The sequence below is a fragment of the Triticum urartu genome, chromosome 7 (genome assembly GCF_003073215.2).
Source record: "Triticum urartu cultivar G1812 chromosome 7, Tu2.1, whole genome shotgun sequence".
NCBI lineage: Eukaryota > Viridiplantae > Streptophyta > Magnoliopsida > Poales > Poaceae > Triticum > Triticum urartu.
The window spans coordinates 10,221,990-10,239,125 of NC_053028.1; the positions used below are offsets into that span (position 1 = coordinate 10,221,990).

Genomic DNA, 17,136 nt, shown 5'->3' on the forward strand with positions numbered 1-17,136 from the left:
AAGATGCAATAATAAATGTAAGAAAATGATACAAGTATCTATCTAAACAGACAAGTAAGAATATTTTTCCTTTCAGAAAGAAGATAAGAACAAGAGGCTCACCACGGTGGTGTCGGTGATGAGATCAGCGCGGGTGATCGACGGCGGTGAAGACGGGGACGGGGCGTGACGGACCGCTAAATCTAGACAAATCTCGAGGAAAATGGAGCTTGGAGGTCGAGCTTCGAGAGGAGAAAGTTTAAGTAGTGTGGCTCGGGCATTCCATCGAACACCTCATGTGCATAGGAGGTGAGCTAGAGCACCACAAACCCCTCCCCTCGCCGGCCAGAGAAAAACAGAGCACTGGAGTGCTCTGCTCGCGGGCGAGGGTATATATAGGCACCTCATTGGTCCCGGTTTGTGGCAAGAACCGGGACTAAAGGGGAGCCTTTGGTCCCGGTTCAGGCCACCAACCGGGACCAATGGTGGTGGGCCAGGAGCGAGGCCCATTGGTCCCAGTTCGTCCCACCAACCGGGACCAAAAGGTCCAGACGAACCGGGACCAATGGCCCACGTGGCCCGGCCGGCCCCCTGGGCTCACGAACCAGGACCAATGCCCACATTAGTCCCGGTTCTACACTGAACCGGGACTAATGGGCTGAGCCGGCCTGGACCATAGCCCTGTTTTCTACTAGTGCATCTGATTGTGGTAGGTCATCCGATATATATGAACACTTGGAGCAAAGTCCCCTTCGTATAGACCTGATGCGGTTGTTCCCCATTCCAGTTGCCGGCTGGCGGCGGCACAGTTCGTGAGGGGGGTCACACCGCTCTGTACAGAACCGAAAAATAATGTATGTATGCTTATTAACACATACTGTATGTAAGTTAGTTAAATAATAATAATAAAGAAAACAGTGAAGAAAAAGAAAAAAAAACTATATGTATGCTTATTAACACATACTATATGCTTATTAACATACTATATGCTTATTAACACATACTATATGTATGCTTATTAACACAATCTATATATATGCTTATTAACACATACTGTATGCTTAATAATAATAATAATACTATATGGGAAAAAGAAAAAAAGAAAAAAAAACTATGCCGACGGCAAACTGCGGCCAGGGCAGATGGACAGCGCCACGGATCGATGACGTGTCAGCTATGCCGACGGCTGCCGTCGGCATAGGTCCTGGTCGGTGCGCTCTGGATCGGTGACGTGTCACCCGTATCTATGCCGACGGCCACCCGTCACGGCCGTCGGCATAGATTTGACGTCGTTAGCCGGCCGTGATGAGTGTTGTCGGCGGGCCCGCATCTATGCCGACGGCAGCTGTAGGCGTAGTCTGGGATAAGCCGACGGCTGTTATGTGCCGACGGCTGCTGTCGGCGTAGACGGGGATAGCCCGACGGCCATTGTACGCCGACGGCCAGGACCTAGCTGTCGGCATAGCTCGGGTTAGGCCGACGGTGGCTGTCGGCATAGCTCGATTTTTTTACAAATAATTGATGCACTAGCACCTTCTCAGAATTTTCTTGGCATAACATACATAGTACAATTTGTCCCCACAGATAATCTTTCTGGTTATGCGATCTCTGGTTTTCAGTTTGTCCTGGAGCAGTATCCAACATAAAAAAATTAAGTTATACAGTAAAACAAAAAATATGAAACTGATAATTTACCAGGTCCATGTGCCGCGCCTCCCACCTAGTACGTCATAGAACAAGTGACAGATAGAAAACAATGTCTTGCTTATTCCTGCTGAACCAGTCTTCACCAGCAGATGCTCTTCCTTATTCTAGTACGTTGGAAAATGATGCAGGCCCCGGGGTTTGAACATTATTTGGTTGGAGTCGTCTGTGATGATGGTACAAACAATTGTTTGCATATGCAAGTTGCAGGATCAACTCAAACTTAATTAAGAAAATTATAGAAGTATTCAACATAGTCGGAAAGAAAGCTCAGCTCTCGGAACTGTCAAAAAAAAAAACTCAGCTCATGGATTCCTTGATATTATCTCCAGTTGTTTCTGGCCTCTGTCCAACAACCAGACAGGGAACGCACACGTTGATATTATCTCCATTTGATTCCATCGTCTCTCCATCCCATAGCAGCCTTTCGGTGCGAGGGACCTGCACAGGGGGACGACGGAACGAGCAGCAGTATCATTGCTCTTTCACCAATTTGGACAAGTTCAATTCTTGGAGTTGTTGAGGAGCTGCATTCTCTGTACTTGTTTTGCTCTTCTTCGGTTGTTCTACATGTTTTTCTTCCCTGAGCTATTACAAGCTAAGCTATCGTGGAACTAAGAAATGATGTAAAATAAAAGGAGGATCGATACAAGGTTCTTCATGTTCTGTCAGTGCTTAACCTTTGTTCCCTTATTCCTCAATATGCTGCAGTTTCTTATTCCTCCGATCTGCAAGATCATGGCAGAGTCGCTGCTTCTCCCTCTAGTGCGCGGTGTGGCCGGCAAGGCTGCAGATGCACTCATCGAGACGGTCACTCGCATGTGTGGCCTCGACGACGACCGCCGAACACTCGAGCGCCATCTGCTAGCCGTCGAGTGCAAACTGGCCAACGCCGAGGAGAGGAGCGACACAAATGGCTACGTCAAGAGCTGGATGAAGGAGCTCAAGTCTGTTGCATACGAGGCTGATGATGTGCTTGACGACTTTCAATACGAGGCGCTGCGCCGCCAATCTAAGATCGGTGGGTCCACTTCCCGTAAGTTACTTGGCTACATCACGCGGCATAGCCCGTTGCTCTTCCGTTTTGAAATGAGCAGGAAACTAAAGAGTGTCCTCAAGAAGATCAATAAATTGGTTGAGGAGATGAACAAATTCGGACTGGAGAATTCTGTCCATAGGGAGAAGCGGCAAAATCCTTGCCGGCAGACGCACTCAAAACTAGATGAATGTACCAAATTTTTTTGGAAGAGATGATGATAAGATGGTTGTGGTGAAGCAATTACTGGACCAGAAAGATCAGCAGAAGGTGTAGGTGTTGCCCATCTTTGGGATGGGTGGTCTTGGCAAGACCACTCTTGCTAAGATGGTGTACAATGACCAACGGGTCCAGGAACATTTTCAGTTGAAGATGTGGCACTCCGTGTCAGACAACTTTGATGCCATTGCTCTTTTGAAATCCATCATTGAGTTGGTTGTAAATAAAAGAGGCGACATGCCTGATGCCATTGAGTTGTTGCGAAAGCAACTTGAGGAAGTCATTGGTCAGAACAGATTCTTACTTGTTCTCGATGATGTATGGAAATATGGAATGAAGAGAAGAGAATATGGGAGGATGAACTGAAGCGACTATTGTGTTCTGTTGGTGGACAAGGAAGTGTTATAGTGGTGACATGTCGAAGCAAACAAGTAGCCTCTATAATGTGCACCGTTAAGCCCCATCAGCTCGTATTTCTGACTGAAGAAGATTCTTGGGAATTGTTTTCAAACAAAGCATTTAGGAATAGTTTAGAGCAGCAAGCAGAGTTAGTTACCATCGGAAGGCGTATTGTCAGTAAATGTGGGGGGTTGCCTCTTGCTCTCAAGATAATGGGTGGATTGCTGGGTTCGAAGCAAAAGGTACATGAATGGAAGGCCATCGAAGAAAGTAACATCGGGGATAATGATGGAGGAAAATATGAGATCATGCCCATACTGAATTTAAGCTACAAACACCTGCCATTTGAAATGAAGCAATGTTTTGCATTCTGTGCAGTTTTCTCCAAGGATTATGAGATGGAAAAGGATAGGTTAATCCAACTATGGATGGCAAATGGCTATATTCAAGAAGAGGGAACAATGGATTTAACACAGAAAGGAGAATTCATTTTTGATGAGCTGGTTTCGAGGTCCTTCCTCCAAGATAAGAAAGTGGCAGTAAAATCTGCTATCTATCTTTCCTTTGGGCATAAAACACAATATGAGACAATAGTATGTAAAATGCATGACTTAATGCATGATGTAGCAAAAGATGTCACAAATGAATGTGCAAGTATAGAAGAACTGGCTCAGCAAAAGGCATCATTACAAGATGTTTATCACATGCAAATGTCGAAGGCTGAATTGGAACAAACCAGTGTGTTATGCAAAGGAAGAACATACCTCCGCACTTTGTTAGTTCCTTCAGAATCATTCGAGGATCAGTATTAGTTTTTGACCAGATTAGAAAAGGATTTTATTGAGTTGCTACACGTATCATCATCACTAAGAGCATTGCACTGCTCCCCTTCTTCAATTGTCATTTGCAAGGCCATAAATGCAAAACAGTTACGGTATCTTGACCTCTCTGGGTCCGACGTTGTTCAGTTGCCAGATTCAATATGTGTGTTGTATAACTTGCAAACATTGAGGCTCATAGATTGCAAGGAGTTGCGGGAGTTACCAAAAGACATGCCAAGATTGAGAAAGCTCATCCATCTTTATCTTTATGGCTGTAGTAGTCTCAAAAGTATGTCTCCAAACTTTGGTCTCTTGGATTAACGAGTGAAGTGCATCCTAGGTCCTTGAACTATTTTGATGGTGTCACGTAGGTCCTCAAAATATGATAAGTGTCATCTAGGTCCTAAAAAATTGTTGAAGTGTAATAAGTGTGTATATATGTGACACCTCTGAAATAGTTTAAGGACTTATGTGACACCTTTGAAATAGTTTGAGGACCAATATAACACACATATTGCACTTTGAGGACCTGAATGACGATTTTCATAGTTCGATGACCTACGTGGCACCTCTGAAATAGTTTGAGGACCTATGATGCACTTCACTCATCTGGTTATAACCTGGTAACGCTCCCGATGGTTGAAGAGCGAACGATCAAAAATTGCCCCAAGCTTGCAAGTATTCCAGTGATCCCCGTTATCAACAAGTTGACAATAGTTGGAATTCACAGTACTGCACTTGATTTAGTTTTTATGGGCATCCGTCTGGGCTCCTGGCCATTTATCGTTGGCTTAACACTTGGGTCTCCAGAAGACATACCCATGTTGCCTCTAGACACCCAGCAAAGTCAAAGTCAAATACTTATTGAAAAACTTGAGAGTTTGACTCTGGAAGGGTCTAACAACTTAGTCAGAAGCTCGGGATTGTCCAGATCACAACTTTTGGTTTGGAAATGCTTTGCGTTCGTGAGAAATCTGACGATTAGCAATTGCAGCGATGTTGTTCGCTGGCCAACAGAGGAGCTCCACTGCTTGAATAGTCTCCGCGTTCTGGATATCAAAAGTTGTGACAACCTGAAGGGGAACACTTCATCGTCTGAGGAGGAGACTCTTCCTCTGTCCCTAGTGGAATTGAGGATTTCATACTGCAGAAGTCTAGCCATGCTGCCTTCGAACCTAGGAAATCTGGCCAATCTGAGGAGTCTCTACGTGGATGGCTGCAGCAGCCTGAAAGCGTTGCCTGATGGGATGTCTGGCCTCACTGCTCTTCGGTCATTGAGGATTTGGGATTGTCCAGCTCTGGAGGAATTGCCAACCCTCAAATACTTGAGCATAATTGCAAGCCCGAAGTTAGGAAGACAATGCAGAGAAGGTGGGAAGTATTTCCACTTGGTCTCCTCTGTCGCAAGTAACTATATTTTGGGATGACGGCGTCATGAAAATCCAGAAGAGCTGCGAAGTAAATTGGCAAAAGCATGAGCACCCTGGTAAATAACCAATCCCCCTTGTGTCTAAATAAATGTTGTCACATCGAATCTGGTGATAACACTGTGAAGCTAACGCGATGACTTCGATGTACCTGCAGGTCTGAATCTCTTAAAGCCTCCACGGCATGAAGGAGGCAATGGTCGATCCGCCCACATGGCCACATCTTACTGCTGTGCACGCTGCGACCTGGGGGTTGGCGCTGCATGCGCCGCGGCCTGAGGCAACCGCCGTCCCCGTCCTTGTCGCCAGAGCGCACGCCTGGGGTGATGCTTCAACGGCGTGGGGCCTATTTCTAACATATGTAAGTTAGTTGTGCTATTCCTGGAAATATTAACGTGTTTCTTCCAAAGGCTCCTCCCATGTTCTACCACATACCCAATTTCCCTGCCATTCTGCCAATATCAATAAGTTTGCAAGTCATACCCATGCATTGTTAAGCATATTGCAAGCATTTTGTAACATTTTAGTTCTTCTTTTTCTTCTTTTTTTTTTTACCTTCTGGCCACAGGAGAGTGAGTTACAAACATGTGGCTTCCCCTTTTCTTGCGAAAAATACATGGCTTTATTGCAAAGACTTTACTTTTGTGTTTCTCCACCGAGTTTCTGGTGAACTGCTTCTGATTCCAACCTTTGTGTGTGTAAATAATCAGTCGGCTGTTGCAATAAGTCTTCTTCTCAGGTTGATAAACTTATCAGAGCAAAGGATTTTTCTACCACGCAACGACAATATCGTACTAGTGCTGGTGTGATGAGACTGTTCCAGTTCTACAACGCGCACAACAATGGCAGTAATAATCTGACCTCGTGTGTTCTCCTTCCTTGAGTTGGAGCCTTTGGGAGCTTGACGAGAACTATCCTAATACAACTTCTACAGACTAGAGAAGATTTATTCATCTGTGTTGTCCACAACTAATCATCACCAGATTAACTCTTCCATGGAATCAATGATAGCCAGTATTCCAGTGAACACTTCTTCTAATCAGGCAGGCCAGGCACACACACTTCATCTAATCAGAGTGTGGCTATGTATGTGTCGGCGAGCCTCTTGCCAAGCCGAACCTGGGGTTGTGTCTTGTGTGATGAGGTGCCTCTGCTCCTTCCTCACCACACCCAGCCAGTTCCCCTGCCTCTGCCCTCTGCCCTCCGCGCTGACGGAGACGAGAAGATGCACACCATGGGCAGCAGAGGCCCATTGGACCCACCGCCAGCAGAAGGTTCAAAGCCTGACTATAGCTGAGGTGCTTAATTACGCCGACGGATGGGGCATAAATAAATATTGTGGCTTCATCTCTAGTACTTACTGTAACTGCTTAGTGTTAAGTTTTTTGACTGCGTATGTGTGGGGATTTCTGAATGTTTGCTGCTAACTGACGCTAAGCAGCAGACTGCCGATGCCAACTCGCCAATAATCTCAGGTTTGCAAGAGTTGGAATTCGGACAGGCTTCATCTCTAGTACCCGTGAATTCGGTTGCCGCCGTCTGATACTGCAGATCCGTAGAAAACATGAATTCGGTAACCAAAACTTCTGACCGCAGCCGCCAGCCTTCTACTTTCCTCTAGCGTAGTATGTACCACCCTCATAATCAACTTAATGGAGGGAAATCAACTGAGCACGGTGTGCTCTGTTCTGTTTTCCTGCATAAATAAATACTGAAATCACTTAAACGACACTGCTACTTAATCTGAAGCCATGAAAGAAATGGATCGGCACATCAGAATCCGCGGATGATAACATGGATTGCTCACGCGATGTACCTGCAGGTTGGGATTTCTGAAAGCCTTCACGGCATGAAGGAAGCAGTGGTGTATGTCACGGCGCCATACCTGGAACAGGCGCTCAAGGCAAAGCGCCGCACTGACAAGAGACAAGAGATAAGGTAGGCCCATCTGAAGATGAAGGCAGAGGCTCGGAAGACGTCTAGGACCCGGAAGCCCGCTGTGAGTTTGTTGATTCCTCTCAAATCCCAGCGAAACGCTGTGGGCCTTGTACTGAATCTTCTCTGTACCAGTTGATGAGAGTTAATTTGCGGAGGCCTTCTGTGTTGGAAGTATGAGCAATTTACTAAATGATTTTATTAACAGAAATACTAGATCGAGCACGACTAGTATAGCAGTGATAAAGCAAGTCATGCGATTTGACAAAGAGAAGGTAAACAACAACTTCACATATGAACTGTAACTAAACACATCTAGAGCAGACAGTATAGCAAGTTGCATATATGAAGTAGAACCTAACACATGTAGGGCAGAAACTAGAGCAAAGAACTGTGGCAGGACGTCTAACAGAAAGAGCATAAATACGTACGGGACAGCAGCAGCTGAAGCACTGGACTTGGGGTCGACGTCCTCTCCAGCCATGTCGTCGATGAGGTCGTCGACGTCGGGGAAGTAGTCGTCGGAGTCCGTGATGAAGAAGTCAGTAGTCGTGCGGAGCGCTCCCCAAAAACCTTATCACCCTTCTCCCGTACATGACTCAAAGAGGTGCGGTTTCGGAGGCCTACTGTCCCGACCCGCGGTGCACGCCACAAGCCAGGATGAGGAAGACAGCGGTAGCTCAGAGAATGGAACCGGTGGCGAGAGGAAGGAGAAGTTCTGGTGCATCTCTCTGGGAGGAGCGACCTCCCTTTTATAGGGGCAAGAGAAGGAGGCGAGAGGGCAGCGACGGGAGGCAAAACGAAGAGACGGAGGCGAAGCGAATAGCCACCAGCCGAAGGGCTGCACCATTCGCATTCAAACTCCACTTTCGCAACCCGCGGCGCGTCGTGACGAGGCGTGGCGTGGCGAGGCGGGCGGCGGAGGAGGAGCGCGCGTGGATATCCCTCTTATTCTCATGCTCGTACAAGTGGGGAAAGAACCTCCCTTATAAGGAGGTCCAACTCCCACTAAACTAGCAATGTGGGACTAAACTTTAGTAGTATCCCTTGCCTTGCACAAATGGGCTAAGTGGGCCTCTAGGATTTATTAGGAATTTCTGAAATAGTTATTGGGCTGCCCAAAATAGACTAAATTTCAGCAATCCCCCACCAGATCCCAGAGGCACACAGAAATTTGCCTTTGGTTCCAAAACATTGTTTCATATACCAGTACTGCAGTGGAGACTGTTAAGTTGAACTTCCACCTAGAACTCTATGCTACACTAGTAAGCAACTTGAACAGTGGACTGGGCCTTGAACTGCAAGTTTTCTGCGAATCTAGCTTCACATAAAGCTTTGACCGATACGTGCCTACCGTGGGTCTTCCCCGCGGGTGGAGCTTATGCGTCATACTTCGTGACCTTTCATGAGTTTACTAGAGAGAACCCTACTCTCATAGATTGCGACGTTTGACAATCAGACTCATATAGGTGTGTTCTTCAAAAGATGTTCTGCAGGATAACATCTCTGCTTAAATAAGCCACTTAGAATACATTAAGATATACATCAACCTGCCATGCAGATTAGGAGAGTATTGCATCTTCATGGAGTGGTATTGTAAATAGTAAGGATACTCTTCTCTCAGTTGACCAACAGCTTGTTTTCCACATCTAATTCACGGGATCTCCGATCACAAAGAATAGGTTACCATTGTGAACAACTCATATTGTGGGTCTCATACCCATCTCCCTCGATGTATTATCTATCACGTTACGTGATAGACCCTTAGTAAAAGGATCTGCCAGATTTTTAGACGTTTGGATATAATCCAACGCAATAACTCCGGAGTTTTTCATTTTCCTGACAGACTTTAACCTTCTCTGAACGTGTCTTGATGACTTCATGTTATCCTTTGAGCTGCTCACTTTCGTGATCACAGTTTGATTGTCGCAGTTTATAAGGATACCCGGTACAGGTTTCTCAACAACCGGCAAGTCATTCAAGAGCCGGCGAAGCCAATCTGCTTCAACCGTAGCTGTATCTAGTGCTATGAGTTCTGCTTTCATTGTTGACCTTGTTAAGATGGTCTGCTTGCAAGACTTCCAAGAAACAGCGCCACCTCCATGAGTGAATACATAACCGCTCGTGGCCTTTATCTCATCAGCATCTGAGATCCAGTTCGAGTCACTATACCCTTCAAGCACCTTTGGATGCCCGGTGTAGTGAATTCCATAATTTGCAATGCCTTTCAAATAACGCAAAACTCTCTCTAGAGCTTTCCAATGCACATCTCCTGGTTTTGAGACAAACCGACTCAGTTTGCTAACAGCAAAAGAGATGTCAGGTCTTGTAGCACTTGCTAAGTACATAAGCAAGCCAATAATCTGAGAATATTTCAATTGATCTCTGGCAATTCTTTGATTCTTTTGAAGTAACACACTTGCATCATATGGTGTTGGAGAGGGCTTGCAGTCACTATAGGCAAAGCGACTCAAGATTTTTTCCACATAGTGAGATTGAAGCAAAGTAATCCCACCATCATCATCTCTCAACAACTTGATGTTCAGAATGACATCAGCCACTCCTAAATCCTTCATCTCAAAACAACAAGATAGGAAATCCTTGACCTCCTTAATAACATTCAGATTTGTTCCGAAAATCAGTATGTCATCAACATACAAGCATAGGATAACTCCCTCGCCCCCACCATGGCGATAGTACACACATTTGCCAGCTTCGTTCACAACAAAGCCTGCAGCTGTTAAAGTTCTTTCAAACTTCTCATGCCACTGTTTGGGTGCTTGCTTAAGTCCGTACAAAGACTTCAGCAACTTGCACACTTTCCCTTCCTGACCATCTAGTACAAACCCATCTGGTTGTTCCATATAAATTTCCTCGTCCAACTCTCCATTTAGGAAAGAAGTCTTAACATCCATTTGATGAACGAGAAGACCATGCGAGGCATCTAGTGAAAGTAGAACTCGAATAGTGGTCAGTGTCGTGGTTCTAAGTCTGACAGTGATGTAGAGGGGTAAGTATGAAGAGGCTAGATCTTAGCTATGTAGAAGCTGTAAGCACATGAAGATGTACGAGTTCAGGCCCTTCTCGGAGGAAGTAAAAGCCCTACGTCTCGGTGCCCGGAGGCGGTCTACTGGATTATATGTGTGAGAATGACAGGGGTGCGAACCCTTGATACTGAGGAGGGGGTGGCTTATATAGAGTTCGCCAGCCCTCTCCTGCCCTCAGTAATGCAGGGTTTAAAGTACATTAAGGCTGGGCGTTACTGGTAACGCCCCTAATAAAGTGCGATAATGACCATAAAAGCTACTTAATGACTGACCGTTTGCTTGCGGAGTGACTTTAGATCCCCTGGTAGTCGAGTGGTTGGCTTCGTGGTCGAGTAATAGCTTCTTGGTCGAGTGTCTTGAACCCGTCGAGTGGGTATCTTCAAGTCGATTGAAAGGTGATTTCTTCTAGGAATGTCCTTGGGTAGGGCTCTTTGGACAGGTCCGTGCCCCTACCCTAGGTACATAGCTTCATCATTAGCCCCCGAATGGATCGAGGTTAGAGTGGGGAAAGAGTTGGGGATCTTTCCGACTGGTTCCTTATGCTACATGAGTGCCTTGTTTTGGATCAATCGTCATGGATGACGCTGTCAATCTTTTTCAGTCGCCTTGATCCATTCCAGGCCTTTCGCCGAGTGAATTTCCTCTCTTGTGAAGTTCCGAATGATGGTGTAAAAAGGGATCTTCTGTCTGACGAATTGTTCTGCAACCCGCGCGCGGGACGGGAGCGGCCGCAGTAATCGGATGTGATAAGGCGGAAGCACCTCGATCTCCGCGCCACCTTTTTCGCCATGTGCTGCGCGCGCGTCTGCTGCGGGATTTGGCGGGATAGCCTGGGCCTACCAGTCAGCCACTCGGAAGCGGCCTCTTATAAGCCGCCGGCTCGGGGTTTCCAAACAGTGTGCTCTCTCCTTTCCTTCTCCCTCCGCAAGGTCCTCCGCCACCTCTGCTCTCACCCTAGCACCGCAGGCCCGTTCGAGCTTTGCCGGCGACGATGGTGAAGGACAAGACGTCCGCTCTGGAGCGCGCGAAGAAGGCGGCGGTGCAGGGGAAAGGGAAGAAGTCCGCTTGGGGCGGATCTTCCTCAACGACCACTCTGCCCAAAGGCTGGATCCAGGGCGACTGGATGCCGTCGGTGATTCGGCAGGAAGATCTCGATGATATGGTTGAGGGGGGAGTCATTCCTCACGAAGCTGCGTGTCTCCCGGGGAGAGAAGTCGAGCCCCAACCTCTTGATGGTGAGTGTGTCCTCCTCGCCACCCATATCGATCGTGGGTTTTCTCTGCCTCCTCATCCTTTTTTCCGGAGCTTTCTGAACTTCTTCGGAGCGCAGCTCCACCACTTCACTCCCAATTCTATCGTGTATCTGGCTGCTTTCATTTCCTTGTGTGAGGGTTTCTTGAGTTGCCGCCCCCATTGGGGACTCTTTAAGCACATATTCACTTGCCGTTCCCAGTCGGTCAAGAAGGCCAAGTCGAGTGATGAAAGGACGCAGGTGATCCAGCTGTGCGGGGGCCTTGCGATCCAGACGAGGGGAAAAAGTTCTTTTCCATCTATCACTTTCCCTGAGTCGGTCCGTGGTTGGCAGGCGACCTGGTTTTACTGTAAAGACCAGGCGACCCCAGGACAGTCGACTGGGCTTCCCCCTTTCTCTCTGGACCGAGCTCAAAAATCTGCTTCTCTGAAAGTGACGCCGGAAGAAAAGGCCCAAGTCAAAGTGTTGGTCGGTCGAGTGGTTCAGCTTGTCCGCGAGGGCGTGACTGGCATGGACTTGCTGGAGGTCTTCCTTCGGAGGCGCATCCAACCGCTCCAGGCTCGTGACCACCCGATGTAGCTGTACTCGGGTCTTGAAGACACCACTCGGATCCACCCGGAGGAGGTCACTGATGAGATGTTGGAAGGATGGCTGTCGAGCATCACAGGGAACAAGGACAACCCCCGAGGAGCCAGGACGATTCCTCCACTCAACAACACATACGAAGTGGACCAGGTCTAACCTTACGCTCCTGACTGAGATCTTGCTTTCTTCATTGGTCTTCTTTGAATTGGTCGATTGACTTTTGTCCTGTCTGTTGTTTTCCAGGCAACTACTGAGATGTACTCGACACCCAACGGGGCGCAGGAGCCGACTGAGGAAGGGGAGGCGAGCGCAGGTGAAAGCGGAGACGAACAAGGCGAGTGGGAATCCGATGGCGAAGGAGAGGGAGACGACGACGTCGACTCCAACGAAGAGGAGGAGGAGGAAATTGAACCCCCCGCTCGGAGAGGTGATCCAAGCTTACACACGATCCAGCGCAGGAACGTGGTAAGGCGACTGCTCCTGTTGGGCAGTCGTCGAAATGCCCTCGGACCTCTTCTCCTATGCCGACTGAAAAGGCTCCCAAGCACCCATGTGCGACGCCGTCCAAGCCGCCCAAGGCTCTGCCCAAGATGAAGATGACCATCCCCACCATTTCCGGGTAATAACAGGACCTGTTTTCCTTTGTCGACCATGGACAGATCCTTGGTCGATTCATTGAGCCAACTGACTGACTTTCGAGATTTGCAGTGCTGCTACTTCTGAGCTCTCCGCCAAGGACGACGATCAAGAGATGGAGGATGCTGTTACGTCCAACCCTGGTACGATTACTGATGTACTGCCTTGAGCCGACTGGATACTTATTACAACTCTTGGTCGATTGACTTTTTCTTGTAGCTCCTCCTCATGTTATTAACCTCCCGGATGACGACGACGACGTGCCACTGAGACTGAGAAGGAACATGAAGGCGTTGGCTGGCAAGACTCCCCAATCCGCTCCGGCGTCTAAGGCCGTAGCTCGGGATGGCGAAGACACCACTCGGGCTTCTGTGACTTTCACTGTTCCTCTGACGAGCGTGCGGCCTTCGACGTCGACTGCAAATCCTCCTTCGCTTTTCACCACGTACCCCGTCCCTGAGGACCAAGCAAGTGCCGCGAAAGAGGCTATACGCCAGGCGGGGATCATGATGGAACAAGTGAAAGTGGCTCGGGAGGCCAGCCAAGCAGCTTATGACGCGAGTTCGGCTCTTCAGAGCAACGTCCAGGTCAGTCGACTCAACACTTGGTTTGTTACGATATGCTGTTTGAAGAATCTCTTTCCCGAAGATCTTTATATCTGTACACCCACTGGGTGTGTCTGCTAATTCTTGGACGAGTGGGGGCACGCTAAGTGCACCCACTGGGTGTAGTCCCCGAGACTACGGTGGACTGCTGGCAGTCGACTGTAGTCTTTATACTGTGTTGCTGTAGTTGTACTTCTTCACTCGGTCTGGTCAGGCCATGTCGAATGGAACTGTATCTGGTCGACCGCGGACAGTCGACTTTTTTTTAGAAAACCAGTGGGGGCACGCTGAGTGCACCCACTGGGTGTAGTCCCCGAGACTACTATCGAATGTTTTTGATTCGGCTGTAGTCTTAGAAGTGTCATCATTGTCTCTTAGTTACTCGGAAGCAACTTATCTTGGACGTTTGTCGACTGATTTTTGCAGAAATCCTGTGAACTTGTGGCTCGCTATACCGAGTTGGAGAACAAGCAGATCCAGCTCAACCTTGACTTGAAGCTTGCTCAAGAGAACTTGAAGAAGGCGCAGGAGGAAGCGAAAGGTATGGCTGGTGAGGTTCTCCATTTTTGCCGAGTGACTTTTCTTTCTTGTCCATTCTTGATGTGGATTTCACTTGACTTGCCGCAGATAAACTCGAAGAAGCTCTGAAGAAGAAGGATCAAGATCTTGCAGAAGCACAGAAGGAGGCCTTGAACAAAACAAAGCTTGCTGAAGAAAAGTTGGCTTCAGTCGGTACTCTTGAACAGGAGAACTCCAGACTGAAGGTTGCTCTTGACACAGCTAATCAGGAGGTCAGCCGTCTGAAGAACGACAAGATTGCTCTGAATGACAAGGCAAGTGAGTTGGTGGGGAAGAAGAACGATCTTGAGGCTTATCTCGGGGGACTCGCCAAGAAGTTGTTTGTCATGCTTGAAGGTAACAATCTGTTGGGGAACGTAGTAATTTCAAAAAAATTCCTACACACACTCAAGATCATTTGATGCATAGCAACGAGAGGGGAGAGTGCTGTCTACGTACCAACGCAGACCGACTGCGGAAGCGATCACACAACGTAGAGGAAGTAGTCGTACGTCTTTACGATCCAACCGATCAAGCACCGAAACTACGGCACCTCCGAGTTCGAGCACACGTTCAGCTCGATGACGATCCCCGGACTCCGATCCAGCAAAGTGTCGGGGAAGAGTTCCGTCAGCACGACGGCGTGGTGACGATCTTGATGAACTACAGCAGCAGGGCTTCGCCTAAACTCCGCTACAGTATTATCGAGGAATATGGTGGCAGGGGGCACCGCACACGGCTAAGGAATAGATCACGTTGATCAACTTGTGTGTCTAGAGGTGCCCCCTGCCTCCGTATATAAAGGAGCCAAGGGGGAGGGCTGGCCGGCCAAGGAGGGGAGGCGCAGGAGAGTCCTACTCCCTCTGGGAGTAGGATTCCTCCCCCCAATCCTAGTCCAACTAGGATTCCTCGGAGGGGAAGGAAGAGAGGGGGGCCGGCCACCTTCTCCTAGTCCTAATAGGACTAGGGGAGGGGGAAGTGGCGCAGCCACCTTGGGCTGCCCCTTTCTCCTTTCCACTAAGGCCCATGAAGGCCCATATGGCTCCCGGGGGGTTCCGGTAACCCTCCCGGTACTCCGGTAAAATCCCGATTTCACCCGGAACACTTCCGATGTCCAAACATAGGCTTCCAATATATCAATCTTTACGTATCGACCATTTCGAGACTCCTCGTCATGTCCGTGATCACATCCGGGACTCCGAACAACCTTCGGTACATCAAAATGCATAAACTCATAATATAAATGTCATCGTAACCTTAAGCGTGCGGACCCTACGGGTTCGAGAACAATGTAGACATGACCGAGACATGTCTCCGGTCAATAACCAATAGCGGGACCTGGATGCCCATATTGGCTCCTACATATTCTACGAAGATCTTTATCGGTCAGACCGCATAACAACATACGTTGTTCCCTTTGTCATCGGTATGTTACTTGCCCAAGATTCGATCGTCGGTATCCAATACCTAGTTCAATCTCGTTACCGGCAAGTCTCTTTACTCGTTCCGTAATACATCATCTCACAACTAACATATTAGTTGCAGTGCTTGCAAGGCTTATGTGATGTGCATTACCGAGAGGGCCCAGAGATACCTCTCCGACAATCGGAGTGACAAATCCTAATCTCGAAATACGCCAACCCAACATCTACCATTGGAGACACCTGTAGTACTCCTTTATAATCACCCAGTTACGTTGTGACGTTTGGTAGTACCCAAAGTGTTCCTCCGGTAAACGTAAGTTGCATAATCTCATAGTCATAGGAACATGTATAAGTCATGAAGAAAGCAATAGCAACATACTAAACGATCGGGTGCTAAGCTAATGGAATGGGTCATGTCAATCAGATCATTCAATTAATGATGTGACCTTTTTAATCAAATAACAACTCATTGTTCATGGTTAGGAAACATAACCATCTTTGATTAACGAGCTAGTCAAGTAGAGGCATACTAGTGACACTTTGTTTGTCTACGTATTCACACATGTATTATGTTTCCGGTTAATACAATTCTAGCATGAATAATAAACATTTGTCATGATTATAAGGAAATAAATAATAACTTTATTATTGCCTCTAGGGCATATTTCCTTCAGTCTCCCACTTGCACTAGAGTCAATAATCTAGTTCACATTGCCATGTGATTTAACACCCATAGTTCACATCGATATGTGATCAACACCCAAAGTGTTTACTAGAGTCAGTAATCTAGTTCACATCGCTATGTGATTAACACCCAAAGAGTACTAAGGTGTGATCATGTTTTGCTTGTGAGATAATTTTAGTCAACGGGTCTGTTACATTCAGATCCGTAAGTATTTTGTGAATTTCTATGTCAACAATGCTCTGCACGGAACTACTCTAGCTTATTGCTCCCACTTTCAATATGTATCTAGATCGAGACTTAGAGTCATCCAGATCTGTGTCAAAACTTGCATTGACGTAACTTTTTACGACGAACCTTTTTGTCACCTCCATAATTGAGAAATATTTCCTTATTCCACTAAGGATAATTTTGACCGCTGTCCAGTGATCTACTCTTAGATCACTATTGTACTCCCTTGCTTAACACAGTGTAGGGTATACAATAGATCTGGTACATAGCATGGCATACTTTATAGAACCTATGGTTGAGGCATAGGGAATGACTTTCATTCTATTTCTATCTTCTGCCGTGGTCAGGCTTTGAGTCTTACTCAACTTCACACCTTGTAACACAGGCAAGACACCTTTTCTTTGACTGATCTATTTTGAACTTCTTCAAAATTTTGTCAAGGTATGTGCTTTGTGAAAGTCCAATTAAGCATCTTGATCTATCTCTATAGATCTTAATGCCTAATATGTAAGCAGCTTCACCGAGGTCTTTCATCGAAAAACTTTTATTCAAGTATCCCTTTATGCTATCCAGAAATTCTATATCATTTCCAATCA

General features: G+C 47.1%; 1 pseudogene; it reads left to right on the plus strand.

Moving 5' to 3' along the window:
• The window catches only part of LOC125518090, a 78,197-nt pseudogene that overhangs the window by 23,759 nt on the left and 37,302 nt on the right, over positions 1-17,136 (plus strand).